This window comes from Lepidochelys kempii, chromosome 9 (genome assembly GCF_965140285.1).
Source record: "Lepidochelys kempii isolate rLepKem1 chromosome 9, rLepKem1.hap1, whole genome shotgun sequence".
In the NCBI taxonomy this organism is placed as follows: domain Eukaryota; kingdom Metazoa; phylum Chordata; order Testudines; family Cheloniidae; genus Lepidochelys; species Lepidochelys kempii.
Genome location: NC_136388.1, coordinates 27,689,663 through 27,705,554, shown reverse-complemented (window position 1 = coordinate 27,705,554; position 15,892 = coordinate 27,689,663).

Below are 15,892 nucleotides of genomic sequence, written 5' to 3'. Positions count from 1 at the left end.
TCTGCATAGCATGACCGGCGAGGGGTCTGCCTGGGTCTAGGATTGTGTGACCCCATCTCTCCTCCTTGTTTGAACCACTGACTAGTCTAATCACCTCACCGGAAGCAATTAGCGTATGCGGCCTTGTCTGTCTGAGACTAGCCGACTCTCTTTGCTGAAGGGGGTGTTGGAGGGTCGTGGACATCCTTGATAAATCTTTCCTGTGTGAGTGCCTGAGGAGAGAGAGAGAATTCCTTCACTCATAAGCTGCTGAGCAGACAAGGCTCCTCCCCTGGTGTGTGTGATTGGAAAATGGGTGGGGGACAGTCTAAGAATTCCCCCTCACCCCCAAAGGGTACCCCTTCATACCACATGTATGTGTATTATGGTCCCAAAACCTGCAGATATTTAGAAAATTGGAATTCTTGCACGCATGATAATCCATCTAAACAATTCCCACTAGAAGGTACCTTCCATTTAGATAAACTTACATACCTCAGAGGAACCCTTACATCACCAAAAGCCTCTGATACACAGTGGGAGCAATTTGTATATTGATGGGAGGAAGTGACAAAGAGAATCCACAAGTCTCGGGTGTGGAGTCTAAAGGACTCCCAGGAAAATTAAAAACTCAAGGACAGGATTTAAAACTTAAATGCAAAGCATCCGGATGCCTCCCTGCCCGAGCAATTCCCTCTGTCCCTGTAGATCCCCAATTGGTCAAGACTGAGAGTGAGGGGGAAGCTGCTGAGGACATTGTGGATTTTTTCAGCAATGTTCCACGGCAGCAGCCATTGTCTCCTCTCGCCCCTCTGCAGGCTGCACTTTCTGGTGATCTCCCTGCAGCAGCAGCAGGCTCATCGCCGCATGTCTTGACTGTACAAATTGTTTTCTTCTTCGGGGGAAGGGCCTTCTTCTTCTCTGCCTTCTACCCGCAGAGAAGTGATTCCAATAATACCAGCCCCTCCAGCAGCTCTCCCGACCCTGTTTCTCCTGTTCCAATTGCCCTCCATACTAGAAGCCATATATCAGCACTCCAGGCTCCCTTAAGACAATTGCCTAGTAGTGATGGAAATAATCTGATTACAGTTCATGCCCCTTGGACACCAGAGGACCTTAGAAACTTGGTAAAGGAATTTCCTAATGTTTGGGAGGAGTCAGAAAAGTTTAGAGACGAGCTCTGGACAGTGATTCAGTGTTATAATCCATCATGGGCGGATGTTAATCAGCTCTTTTGAGTAGTTATGCCAGCCGAAGTTCGACAGTGGCTTTCCAGGCAGGCCGATTGGCCTGATGCTGACCCTGGAATTGAACGTGACTTAAGAGAGGCTAGGGACTGTCTTTTGAATCCATTTCGGAGGTTTGCCCTAAGAAAAAGGGTTGGACAAAGACTAACAACTGTAAACAGAACAAAGGAGAGCCCCCTGCTGATTATCTAGACAGACTGACTAAGGTATTTGAACAACACTTGGGAATTGCCCAGCCAGCTGAAAATGCCAGAGAGGCAGTAGGGGCTGCCTTTGTTCAGGGACTCTTGCCTTAGGTCCAGCAGCAGTTAAGGACTATCTGTATTGGTTGGCAGACTAAACCCCTTTGTGAATTGGTGGCAGTTGCCAACCATTGTACAGCTTGCATAAAGCAGAAGAAGGAAAGTACTGAAACAAAACTCTTTGCTTTGCAGTTGCAAACTTATCAATATAGAGGCCGTGGGGTAATGAGGGGAGGACGAGGACAAGGGCGAGGTTGGGGGAGAGGTCCCTCATATCCTACCGCGATAGGGAATACTCCATGCCACTTTTGTGGCCAAGAGGGACACTGGAGGAATGAATGCCCAAATCGACCATCTCAGAATCCTCCACCCCCTTTCCCAAATCCTGAAGCGCCTGCCTTTCCCCCACCAAACAATTCTTATTAGGACAGCCTGAGGGAATGTAACTGCATCGTGAATCCTTTAATTCCTATTAATCAAGAAGGCCCATATGTAACTTATAAAATTGCAGGACAATCTGTTGCTTGTCTTGTGGATACTGGAGCTAGCTGGTCAGTTTTAAGATCCTTAGAGTTTCCCTCTGTTCCTTTTTCATTCTCATCTATTAATACCGTTGGCATTTCAAATAGAGTAAAGGCATTCTCCTGCATAATGGATTATTGGTGCTGTGCACCGTGGAACATTTAGCACACTTTTAAAATGTAAGTTAATCTCAAATCATGTTACATAAGTCTTTTATGACGAGCAGTCACACCATATATTCTAACTTTACATGAACACATGACATAATCACTTCAAAAATTCCTTTGGCAGATTTTAAGATAATGTAAAATTCAGAGTGTTTTTTCAGTATTTTCTATGGTTAACATCAGGGATGTGAAAGTTAGAAACCCTTGTTTTGCAAACACTAATGCATATACAGAATTTTGATACTAATCACTTGACTAAAGTTATGCACATGTCTAAGAGTTTGCAAGACCAGGGCCAAAGCAAGTGTAATTAGGTATTATCCAGTGGTTCTTCATTTGGTGAGGTAAATGCTGGAAGATTGCTTGTTTTGTCCAACCAGTGAACATAAAACCAATTGACTCTGACATTACTGAATCTGCATTAAAGAAGACTGCCTAATGAAATGACACATATTTTGTTTGATTGCATCTTGTTTACACAGCATCATTTCAGACCATATCTCCTCTCATTAAAAAGGGATCAAAGGATCTTACTTGCCTAAAGGAAAGTGACTCTTAAGTATTCCCTGGGCTATGGACTATTGTTACCCTGGAACTCTGGGTAAAGACCTAAAAGCACTTAGCCACAGTAATACTAAGAAGTACGAAATGCATCTTCAGTGTTTTTTAGAAATTGACTTTTGCTGATGTTTTTGGATTGTCTCAAGATTTCCGTGTCTTGAAGCTAAGGCTCTGATTCCATTATTTTGAGAGCTGCAAACTCCTGCATTTCCTCCTGTATCCATTTAGCCATTGCAGCTATTGGTTCTCTAAGCCCCAATTCAGCAACAGCTACTTTAAAATTCTTCTGTTATATACTCTGATTAACCATGTAATGCATCAGCTGATAATGCACAAATCTGTTATAGTCGAGTTCTAGAAGTCAATAGCTGCAGTTCCTGGAAGGATAGAAAAAGAATCGACTTGTACTATCTGCATGCCAGAATGAAACATGCAGTACAGCGTTGACTGTATCATGGAATACCTTGTGACACAAGTAGAAAAATATAGCAGGCAGCATGTTACTGTTACCTCTGTGATTTTGGTGCTTGAAATTAAATTGTTTGTATGAAATCCATTCTCAGGAGTGGATGCAACAAAAACTGCCAGCATGTATGAATGAATAAAAAATACATCAAATGAGGATGTAACCCAAACTTCAATGGGATTGCTCCTGTGTAAATATAAACAGGATTGTTTATATTTATATACATTAGTGTTTGCAGGATTGGGGCCTGTTTTCATGAGATCTGTCAAGGTTCCTCCCCCACTCTGAACTTTAGGGTACAGATGTGGGGACCTGCATGAAAAACCTCCTGAGCTTATCTTTACCAGCTTAGGTCAAAACTTCCCCAAGGTACAAAATATTCCACCCGTCGTCCTTGGATTGGCCGCTACCACCACCAAACTAATACTGGTTACTGGGGAAGAGCTGTTTGGACGCGTCTTTCCCCCCACAATACTTCCCATAACCTTGCACCCCACTTCCTGGACAAGGTTTGGTAAAAAGCCTCACCAATTTGCCTAGGTGACTACAGACCCAGACCCTTGGATCTTAAGAACAATGAACAATCCTCCCAACACTTGCACCCCCCCTTTCCTGGGAAATGTTGGATAAAAAGCCTCACCAATTTGCGTAGGTGACCACAGACCCAAACCCTGAGAACAATGAAAAAGCATTCAGTTTTCTTACAAGAAGACTTTTAATAAAAATAGAAGTAAATAGAAATAAAGAAATCCCCCCTGTAAAATCAGGATGGTAGATATCTTACAGGGTAATTAGATTCAAAAACATAGAGAACCCCTCTAGGCAAAACCTTAAGTTACAAAAAAGATACACAGACAGAAATAGTTATTCTATTCAGCACAATTCTTTTCTCAGCCATTTAAAGAAATCATAATCTAACACATACCTAGCTAGATTACTTACTAAAAGTTCTAAAACTCCATTCCTGGTCTATCCCCGGCAGAAACCAGCATATAGACAGACACACAGACCCTTTGTTTCTCTCCCTCCTCCCAGCTTTTGAAAGTCTCTTGTCTCCTCATTGGTCATTTTGGTCAGGTGCCAGCGAGGTTACCTTCAGCTTCTTAACCCTTTACAGGTGAGAGGAGATTTCCTCTGGCCAGGAGGGATTTCAAAGGGGTTTACCCTTCCCTTTATATTTATGACAAGATCTAAAAAGAATTAATGACAAATAAAGAGTTTTGTGGTGGTGAATGTTTTGTTGTTTTGCTTTACGTTTAATATTTTCCTAGAGTGCATGAGAATCAGAAAGTGGAACTGATTTGGTTGTTTTCATTGTCTATGCTAAGTGAAGTTAGAAAATCAGATTTGATATTTTCAAAATTCCTTTTGTTTTAATAATATTACAGATGTGAGGAAACGGTTGTGAGGAAAAAATAATCTTACAGTGCCTCTTTACAATTTGAGTGAAATAGAGGAAAAAGAAGGAATCGTTTGATTATGGTTAGTAAAGAGTCAAACTTAAGTCTGGGTCTGTTTGTCTTTTTGTTCGATGACCATGTGTAGAGGTTAAAAACAAGGCTGAACTATTTCCTATATACAAGCGCCCATGTTCAGCATAACCCATCATAATGATCAGTTAGTCTTGAAGGAGTGGTATAACTAGTGTGCGTTTCCTTGTCAGCAAAATGAGACTATTTTCCAAAGAGTTGTTGTAATTTGACTCCGAGACTATCTGTGCTTACAGGAACAGTTTCTTACCTCATGGAGGCGTACATGTTTTTTTTGTTTGTTAGGCCTTCTATAATTAGAAAGGTTGCTATGGTATGAGCAGCTGCATGACTCATTCTTGACTTTAGCCACTAGCAAGATTCTTAATTAAGTTACTATCTGTACAGAACTTAGATTAAAGGGAAATTGTCATAGTTCCAAGCATTGGAGATCATTTTTTCCCCCATGTTCATAGAGAGTCCAGAGCTGCCCTGTAAAATCACAAAATCATATAATTGATAAGAAGAAAAAATGTTTTTGGCATTAGTACATGCATTTCTAGTGTCAATACAGCACTTTACAACTTTTTTAACTTTTTAGTAAACTGTTCAATAATGCATAATGCAGTAATACATAGTGAAAAAAGCTTGCATTTCATCTGACATTCATTAGCAATATCATAAGGGAAAAACATGTTGGGGGAAACGGGTATCAAAACACCAACTGAATTTTAATGGAGGATGAATACCCAAGTCCCATTTGTGCCTTTGCAAATCTTTTCCCAACTTCTAATTTTTCCTGATGACCATTGATTTTCTGAATAGTTTTTTAGTCAGGTTTTTTCTCAAAAGAGTCAAATCATACTAAGAAGTATAATAGCTTGAAGAATATTCTTAACTGTGGCTGTAGAAGTGACTAAAGAAGTAATGGATTTGATTCTGAGGCCTTTATGGGCTAAATTCATAGCTTCCCATACAGTAGCTAACAATAGAGGAAAATAAGCAAAGTATGTGAAGAGAGAACAAAATGTCTTTCTTACTGTTTTGTCCGCTCTCTGCCCTGTGCATCTGTGATGATAAAACTCAGAAATAATCAACATATTATTAGATAGCTAATATTATATTATAGTCACAGATGACTCCAAGGAGAGCCATTGATTATTAGAAATATAGAAAAGACTGACCAAATATTAGAATAATTTAGATAATTATAAAACTCTCATTTAAACAGTATCAAGAATAGATAATTACTGCACGGCAAGACACATAAAAGGCAGTCAGCACAGAAAGTTCAGAAACTGAAGTACTACAAGTAAAACAAGTGGAATGAAGCACCGATGCCGGCAAAATTAATGTTGCTTAGTGGGGTGCTTTTTCACACCCCTCAGCAACATAAGTTTTGACGACATAAATGGTAGTGTCGACATGGCCTTAGTTTTGGTGTCAGTGGTTGCTAGAATCACCACAGGACATTCTCAGATCATTGCAGACTTTCTCTGATGTGTGTTTTCTCAGGCTTGGTCTTCGTTTGAAAGCTATATTGGCAAAGCTATGGCGGTATGGGGTGGGGGAAAAATCACACCCCTGACTGACATAGATCAGCTACCATAACTCCCAGTGTAGACATGGTAATGTTGGTGGAAGAATGCCTTATCGATGTACCTTACGTCATGCAGGGAGGTGGTATTGCTATACTGATAGTAAAACCCCTTCCGTTGGTGTAGGCTGCAGGGCCATACTGGCATAGTTTTTCTGGTGTAGTCTTTATAGGGTAGAGATATTCTTAGTGAAATCATCTCAAGAATGCAAAGAAGGCAAGGTAGGTAGTAGCAATTATTCATTTTTTTTAGTCAAGCGGCTTTGTCTTTTACAAGGATCATGGTCTGTATGTTCTTAAAATGTCACTGAACCACACACTACACAGGGTCAGTGAGATTTAAATTGAAATAAGGTAGTTTTTGAAATACATGGCTGAGGCTTTTGAAAATTCACTGTCCTTGACTCCATCAGATGAGAGGTCCCTTCACTGCAAGCCATTGCTGCCAGTGCTTGCCATTACCGTAACAGTGAATAGTTCAGATCTTGCAGTTTCATGTCTGCGACTACACTGGTATTCATTCTCTGAATTTTTCAATCCATTTAAAATGCTACAACTTTACAATTACAGGGGCCAAGCCTGCATTCATTGCACAGCGAAAGCTCCCACTGATGTCAGGGTGGATTTATTAACGGGGATACTCTATACCCTAGTACTCTATACCCTCCATCATTGGAGAGTTTTAAGAGCAGGTTAGACAAACACCTGTCAGGGATGATCTAAGTAATACTTAGTCCTGCCATGAGTGCAGGGGACTGGACTAGATGATCTCTTGAGGTCCCTTCCAGTCTTATGATTCTATGAAAGAGTACAGGATAGAAATTGATAAAGTACAGGTAGGGAGTGAAGAGAAAAAGCCAAACAAAAAAAGTCTCATTCAGTTACATCACATGAAGGCAGACAACTAAATACTGATACATGTTATAAATGCTTGTATACAAATGCAAGAATTCTAAATCCTAAGATGAGGGAACTTGAGTGTCTGGTAGTAAAATGAGGATATTGATACAATAGGCATCACAGAAACTTGGTGGAATGATGATAATCAATGGGACACGGTAATATCAGGATACAAAACATGTAGGAATGACGGAGTAGGTCATGCTGATGGGTGGAGTGGCATTGTATGTGAAAGAAAGCACAGAGTCAAATACAGTAAAAAATCTTAAATGAATCAAAAAGAACTATTGAATCTTTATGGATAGAAATTCCATGCTTGAATAATAAAGAGTATAGCTGTAGGAATATTCTACCAACCACCTGACCAGGATGGTAATGGTGACTGTGAAATGTCTAAGGAGATTTGAGAGGCTATAAAAAGAGAAAACCCAATAATAATGGGGGATTTCAACTATCCCCATATTGACTGGGAACATTATCTCAGGATTGGCTGTAGAGATAAAATTTCTAGACACCAGTAATGACTGCTTCTAGGAAAGCTTAGTCCATAAGGGGAGAGGCAATTCAAAGTATTAAGTGGCGCACAGGATCTGATCCCAGAGGTGGACATAGCTAAACCGCTCGGTCATAGCAATCATAATGTAATTAAATTTAACATCCTTATCAGGGGGTGGGGGTGGGGGTAACTAAAGAAACTCACCGCAGTAGCATTTAACTTCCAAAAGGGTAGCTACACAAAAATGAGGTGGCTAGTTAAATGGAAATCATAGAATATCAGGGTTGGAAGGGACCTCAGGAGGTCATCTAGCCCAACCCCCTGCTCAAAGCAGGGCCAATCCCCAATTTTTGCCCCAAATGGCCCCCTCAAGGATTGAGCTCACAGCCCTGGGTTTAGCAGGCCAGTGCTCAAACCACTGAGCTATCCCTCTCCCTGAATGAAAAGGAACAGCCACAAGAGTGAGATGCCTGCAAGCTGCATGGAAACTTTTTAAGATACCATAATAGAGGTTCAAACTATATGTATACCCCTCCTATCCAACCTCCCCGCCTGAAACAAACAAACAATAACGGAGGACCAAAAAAAAAAATGCCACCATGGCTAAACAACAGAGTAAAAGAGATGGTTAGAAGCAAAAAGTCAGTCTTTAAAAATTGGAAGTCAAATCTCACTGACAAAAATAGAAAGGAACATAAATTCTGGCAAGTCAAGAATAAAAGTATAATCAGGCAGGCCAAACAATAATTTGAAGAATAACTGGCAAAGGACACAGAAACGAGCAATTTTTTTTAAAGTACAAAAGCAGAAAGCCTGCCAAATAATCAGTGGGGCCACTGGAGGATTGAGGTGCGAAAGGCCATTGTGGTGAAGCTAAATGAATTCACTGCAGAGGATGTGAGGGAGATTCCCACACCCAAGCCATTCTTTTTAGCTGACAGATCTGAGGAATTGTCCCAGATTGAGGTGTCAGTAGAGGAGGTTTTGGAACAAATTGATAAATTAAACAGTAATAAGTCACCAGGACCAGATGGTATTCACCCAAGAGTTCTGAACGAACTCAAATATAAAATTGCAGAGCTAGTATACATGGTATGTAACCTCTCACTTAAATCAGTCTCTGTACCAGATGCCTGGAGGATAGCTAATGTGATGCCAATTTTTAAAAAAGGCTCCAGAAGCGATCCTGGCAATTACAGGCCAGTAAGCCCAACTTCAGTACCAGGCAAATGGTTGAAACTGTAATAAAGGACAGAATTATCAGACACATAGATGAACTTAGTATGTTGGGGAAGACTCAACACAGTATTTGTAAAGGGAAATCATGTGTCACCAATCTATTAGAGTTCTTTGAGGGGGGCCAACAGACGTGTGGACAAGGGTGATCCAGTGCCCATATAATATACTTGGACTATCAAGAGACCCTCTGACAAAGTCCCCCACCAAAGCAAACTTAAGCAAAGTATGCAGTGATGGGGTAAAAGAGAAGGTTCCTCTCATGGATCAGTAACTGGTTAAAAGATAGGTAACAAAGGGTAGGAATCAATGGTCAGTTTTCACAGTGAAGAGAAGTAAATAACGGGGTCCCCCAAGGATCTGTATTGGGAGCAGTGCTAATCAACATATTCAGAAATGATCTGGAAAAAGGGGTAAACAGTGAGGTGGCAAAGTATACAGATGATACTAAATTACTCAAGATAGTTAAGACCAAACCTGACTGCAAAAGTTACAAAGGGAGTTCACCAAACTGAGTGACTGGGCAACACAATGGCAGCTAAAATTCAGTGTTGATAAATGTAAAGTAACACACATTGAAAACATAATCACAACTATACATACAAAATGATGGGGTTTAAATTAGCTGTTACCACTCAAGAAAGAGATCTTGGAGTCATTGTGGATAGTTCTCTGAAAACATCAGCTCAGTGTTCATCAGCAGTCATAAAAGCTAGCAGAATGTTAGGAACCATTAGGACAGGGATAGATAATAAGACAGAAAATATCATAATTCCAGTATAAAAATCTGTGGTGGGCCCACACCTTTAATACTGCGTGCAGTTCTGGTTGCCCCATCTCAAAAAAGATATATTAGAAGTGGAAAAAGTACAGAGAAGGGAAACAAAAATTGTAAGGGGTACAGAACAGCTTCCATATGAGGAGAGATTAAAAAGTCTGGGACTGTTCTGTTTAGAAAACAGACATCTATGGGGGGGGATAGGATAGAGGTCTATAAAATCAGGATTGGTGTGGAGAAAGTGAATAAGGAAGTGTTAATTACGGCTTCACATTACACAAGAATCAGGGGTCAGCCAATGAAATTAATAGGCAGTAGGTTTAAAACAAACATAAGGAAATACTTCTTCACAGAGCATACAGTCAATCTGTGGAACTCATTGCCAGGGGATATTGTGAAGGTCAAAAATATAACTGGGTTCAGAAAAGAATTAGGTTAGTTCATGGGAGAGGTCCATCCATGGCTGTTAGGCAAGATGGTCAGGGATGCAACCCCATGCTCTGGGTGTCCCTAACCTCTGAATGCCAGAACCTGGGACTGGACAACGGGATGGATCACTCAATAAATTGCCGTTTTCATTCCCTTTGGAGCATCTGACATTGGCTACTATTGGAAGACAGGATCCTGGGGTAGATGGACAATTGGTCTAACCCATTCTTATGTTCTTATGTCATAGAGTTCAATAAGAAAGGATCAGGTTCCTTTTTGGAATATCTTTTTCTCAGGAATGTGTTTTAAAATTAAGCATAACACTTCAGCATCATAGGAGAGCATGGGAATGCTGCTATATGGAGAGTTGTCAGTTTCCACTACAAACCCCAGCGTTGAGATTGTTTTAATTTTATATCTCAAATTAAATTTGAGCTGTAACTTCACATTTTAAGTGTCCATCCAGAACATTTTTATATATTAATACATTTTAAAGTTCGCTTGTTTTTTTAGAATTCACTTGCCAAGTATTTTCATTATTTTAAAACAGTGTATTTTTGCTTGTGGTTGGACCTCTCTTCTTACCAAAATATTTTTCCTCATTTGGGTACACACACTGAATTGTTGTTGTAGAGTTGCGCCTGAATGAATTGATGTGTATTTGTTTGTTTGTGGTGTTTGCATCTTCATTTTTTTTTCATTTTGAATAGAAGCATTTGTTTGGAAACACACTCATTTGTTTAAAAAAGACACAGATTTGTGTGTGTATTTGTAATGTGTGTATCTGATGTATAATTTAGGATCTACTAACCATAGCAGTTAGACTCAAGTTTTGTGGCTTTTAAATGCTTTTCTGTGCTTTTCAAAACAATTCCTGGTTAGTTTATACATTGAAAAGGTCTGTGTTGTTATACTGCTGTGGCTGCAGACTGTCAACAGTGCCAGCAGTGTAAAAACATTGTTCAGCTTCTGTGCAAGTAACTCTTAAAGGTTTTTAGCAGGTCTTGATACTCAGGTGTGACACCCTGGGCCTGATAGGGATTAGTGTGTCAATGGATCACACACTTGGTAGGATTTTGCAGTGTAATCAATAATAGCCGAGAAGGAAAGGTTAGTGTTGTCAGTAGTTGATTGCCTGTGTGTTCTCTCCGTGTGCTGTCCTGGCTCTGGCCAGGTTGCCGGCCCAGCAGACCTCGATTGAACAGCCCAGAAAGATTACCGACTTGGTTCTGTGGCGGAGGTGCTCATCTGGGTTTATTGCTGACAAAGCATGGTACCAGCCCCCCATGGACTCTGCATGGACACTAATACATGTATGCTTGTGACAGCGGACCAATTCAGTCAGTGGCAGGATCTCCCACTGTCCCTTCGGTCAGACAAAGACACTCCTCCTTTGACCCCTTCTTTTATACACGGATACAAACAAGTTACATAGTACCCTTCTGATGTGGTTAGGGATCACCCTACACCTTGTACCTGTTGGTTCAAACAAAACATCTCCATCCATTATCCTGTCCTTATCTTTAGGGCGTGCCTTTGTGTCCTTGTACCATCTTTGGGCAGTGTGTTTATATCATAACTTTGTATCGGACTGATCTAGTACTACCCTTCCAGAATGTGTTTATGTGAATGCCTAGTGCCTAGCCCAGAGGTGGGCAAACTACGGCGCGCGGGCCACATCCGGCCCGTGTGACCATCCCGCCCGACCCCTGAGCTCCCAGCCAGGAAAGCTAGCCCCTGGCCCCTCCCCTGCTGTCTTCCCTCCCTCGTAGTAACACCGCCGCGCGGGCAACGTAGCTTGCTCCCGCCCACCTCCCAGGCTTTCCAATAAGCCTGTCATGCCGCTCTGACCGGCATGGTAAGGAGGTGGCGGGAGGGGGGGGTTGGAGGTCCTGGGGGGGGGGCAGGAGGTCCTGGGGGGGCAATCAGGGGACAGGGGGTAGTTGGATGGGGCAGAGGTTCGGGGGGGGGCGGTCAGGAGACCGGGATCAGGGGGGGTTGGATAGGGGGTGGGGTCCTGGGGGGTCCTGGAAAGGGGGGGGAACAGGGAGCGGGGGGGTTGGATAGGGGGTGGGGTCCTTGGTGGGGCAGTTAGGGATTGGGGTCGCAGGAGGGGGCAGTCAGGGGACAAGGAGTGTGGGGGGGTGTTGGATGGGTCAGGAGTCCTGGGGGGGCTGTCAGGGGGCAGGGGTGTGGATAGGGGTCGGGGCAGTCAGGGGACATGGAGTGGGGGGGTTGGATAGGGGGTGGGGGTGTGGATAGGGGTCGGGGCAGTCAGGGGACAGGGAGCAGGAGGGTTGGATTGGGAGTGGGGTCCTGGGGGGGCGGTTAGGGGTGGGGGTCCTGGGAGGGGGTGGTCAGGGGACAAGGAGTGGGGGGTTGGATGGGCGGTGGTTCTGAGAGGGGCAGTCACGGGGCGGGAAGTGGGAAGGGGTGGATAGGGGCGGTGGCCAGGCTGTTTATGGTCGCACAACCTTCCCTACCCGGCCCTCCATACTGTTTTGCAACCCCGATGTGGCCCTCGGGCCAAAAAGTTTGCCCACCCCTGGCCTAGCCCATCTTAGGAGTGCCTGTGTTTTATCAACACCAGCCATGTTCTTGCCAAGTCCATGTACTGGATAGTGAACTTGTAAGCAGGCATTTGCTTTATAGCAGGGCCTGACCTTTGATCATAGCCTGACTTCTGCTGACTTTGGTTCAGGCCTCAGGCCTTGTACTAGGCCCCATGTGTCAGGGTCTCTCTTTCTACTACAATTAAGTCAATAATGTTAAAAGTGTGTCTTAAGTGTGTTGTTTAGAAATCCCCAAAATATACCTAATCACAATAGAATAAGTTAAAGATGGCATCTGAGGGTTAACTTTGGTCCTATTTATACTACACAACAACTAAACCAGTCAGGGGAATCAGTTACAACACACTTAAAACTTGGAGATTGGATTTAGCTGTGTCCCTGTAACAGTGCTAAAGCTTTATTTTTGTATCCAGTTCCCCTGATTTGGCTTTAATTTAGTACAGATGGGGGCCTTCAAAGGTCCTTGCTTTTGAGGGCCAAATTCTGCTCTCATTTACACATGAATTCTATTCAAATTAGTGGAGTCATTTCAGATTTACAGTGGTGTAACTAAAGTCAGACCTTGGCTCTGCAGATTTAAGTTAGACCCTTACAGCTAAGCTTTGCCTATGCTACCCCAGGAAAGTCGGTGCAATTTCATGAAGTGAAAATGAGGGCAGAATGTGCCCTTGTTATTTTTTGTGGTTTATTGTGTGTGCTGTGGTATGAGAAAGAGACAGAGAGAAATAACAACCTGCCGACAAATGGAGTGGAATAATATGGGCGTTTGTAGCACAAGAGTATCGTTTTGTGTAATCAATTAATAGACATTAATTTAAAATCATGTTACTATATTTAAGCAGGATCTAGTTTTCAAATCTTTGTATGTAGCTATTTCACTTTTTTTTCTATCAAAGGCTCCTGCTAAATAACTACCCTATCTAACACTTGTCAAAGACTTTTTGGGCCTGATTTTCAGTGCTAACACCCACAAAACTGACTTAAATAAATGGGAACTCAGCAAAATCAGGTCCTAAACCAGTTAGATCGGTACCAAAAGAGCATGCACATTTCCACTGCCTCACACTGGCTTATCTACCAAGTTATGACTGTCCATTCTTGAAGACAAAGATGCTTGGAAAGGGTAACCCACCCTTGACACAAAATAGTACAGTACACACCAGTGCCTAAAAGGCTTGACAAGCCCATAGTGACCATTATTTCCAGAAAAAAAGGGTGATTCACAAAGCAGATAGTAAAAAAAATAAGAGCAAAAAGGATACATGCAAAGAGCTATCCATACAACAGATAGATCTATGTCAACAAAACAGAGTAAGCAGATACCTAAATAACTGAAGGGAGTTAGATCTAGAGCAAAACAACATGCTGCATATGGTGTTATGTATGTTTCTGTGAGTACCTTTGAGTGTCATTGCACTTGTTTATTACCTATAAGTAAGATGAAGAGAATATCATTTATGGCAAGAAGGTAGCTGATATCTAATCTAGCTGCAAATGCACCTTTCCCTGTAGGCATATTTTTGTTTTAGCCAATATTTTTTGTTTTTACCAATATTATTGTCGTTTTAAAAATAAAAGCTTCCATGTTTCATATACGATGTTACAGTCTAAGGACGGAAATATTTAAATATAATTAAAAAAGGAAGAAAAAATAGAGGCAGTATCGGATACACAGATGTACCCAAAATTTTCTGTGCACTTTGTAAGATTATGATGCTATAGTGAGGGAGAGAAAATTGAATTTCAAAGACCTACTGGAAAAAGCATTTTTTGCTAGGCTTGTGCATAGGGGAGTGTGCACAGTTAGGATTCCTATGTCTTGTCACCAGCATTTGGATGGTCTTTGTTGTTGCTGATGGGAAATGAAGCCCATGTAAAATCAGTCTTGTTTTGTTTTGGAAAATGGAGCTGACCTGTTTCAAAGAGATGAGGGCTTTTGTAACCTACATTTATTAGAAATTATAGAGGGTCTTTAGACCAGCATGGCCCTCAGAGGGATCATATGGGTGAGTTTAAAAGACACACCATCAATTTCAATTATCATAATTAATTATGCAAAAATTTCAGAAGGGATATTAACATGGGCAGCCGGTGGAGCCCCACTTTGGGAAGGCTAGTTCCCAGCTCCGCCCCTTCTGCCCATGCCCCTCCCCTGGGGCAGAGCCCCGAGTGCCACCCCTTGGACGGAGGAGCCCTGAGCCCCCACAACCTGCCTGAAGGAGCCCTGGGCCAGCTGTGCCACCCCTTCTCTTCCTTCCACTCCCCAGACCCCAAGCTGCCCAGGAAAAGCTGCAGCATGACACTGACTCTTCCCGGAGAATAAACTGAGCTTTTGATATGCCCCATGCAGATTCTGGGGCGGATGAGGAGGCAGTATGTGTTACTCAGATTCCTCAGTTCATCAGTAATCTCTCTGGAGTCCAGGCAGATTACTGATGAACCCAGGAAGCTGAATAGCACACACCGCCTCCTCAGCCACCCCAGAACCTGTATGGGGCATAATAAAGCAACACCTTCCCCCTGCCAAACCTGTAACTAGGCATCTGGCGGCAAGCGCCATGGGAGGCAGAACCGCCCCGGCCTATTATATCCTCCACCCATGGATATTAATCCTAGTGTGTCAGAGCTTAAACCTAACCATCAGAGAGCAGGATGAGGCCTATGTGGTGGGCAGATTATGCCACATCTGCCAACTGCGGGGCTCTTCTGAAGTGTCTGGTGCTGTTCACTGCCGAAGACAGGATACTGGACTAGATGGACCTTGGGTCTGAGCCGGTCAGGCAATTCCTGTGTTTCTAATTTTAAAATTGCACTATTCTCTGAATGTTTTTACCTGCTGTTGTTACCTAAGGTAGTGTAAGTGAATGAGTGAATGTGTCTAGAAAAGGGAAAGTTTTCCCCTGGTTTGCTTACATTGTCCATTTGATAGCAGTTTAGTCAGTTCTGTTATTTCCTATGGATAGTTAGCCAGCTTTCCCATTTGTTTGTGTGGATCTTTCACACAGCAATAGAGAAGAGAAAAATAGTTAAAAAGCAAACAAACAAGTGCGCCCCCCCAACCCCTGGGCCAAAAAAAATTCTGCTTATAAAACCACAGGAATTGGCAGGAGCACTCAGATACGCCTAGTGCTTGAAACTGCTTTCAAACTCCTATTTTTTGTGGCTTTAAGTGCATTTTTGTCCACTAATGTTTCTTTACAAAGACATAAGAGTCCAAAAAAGGGGGTTGT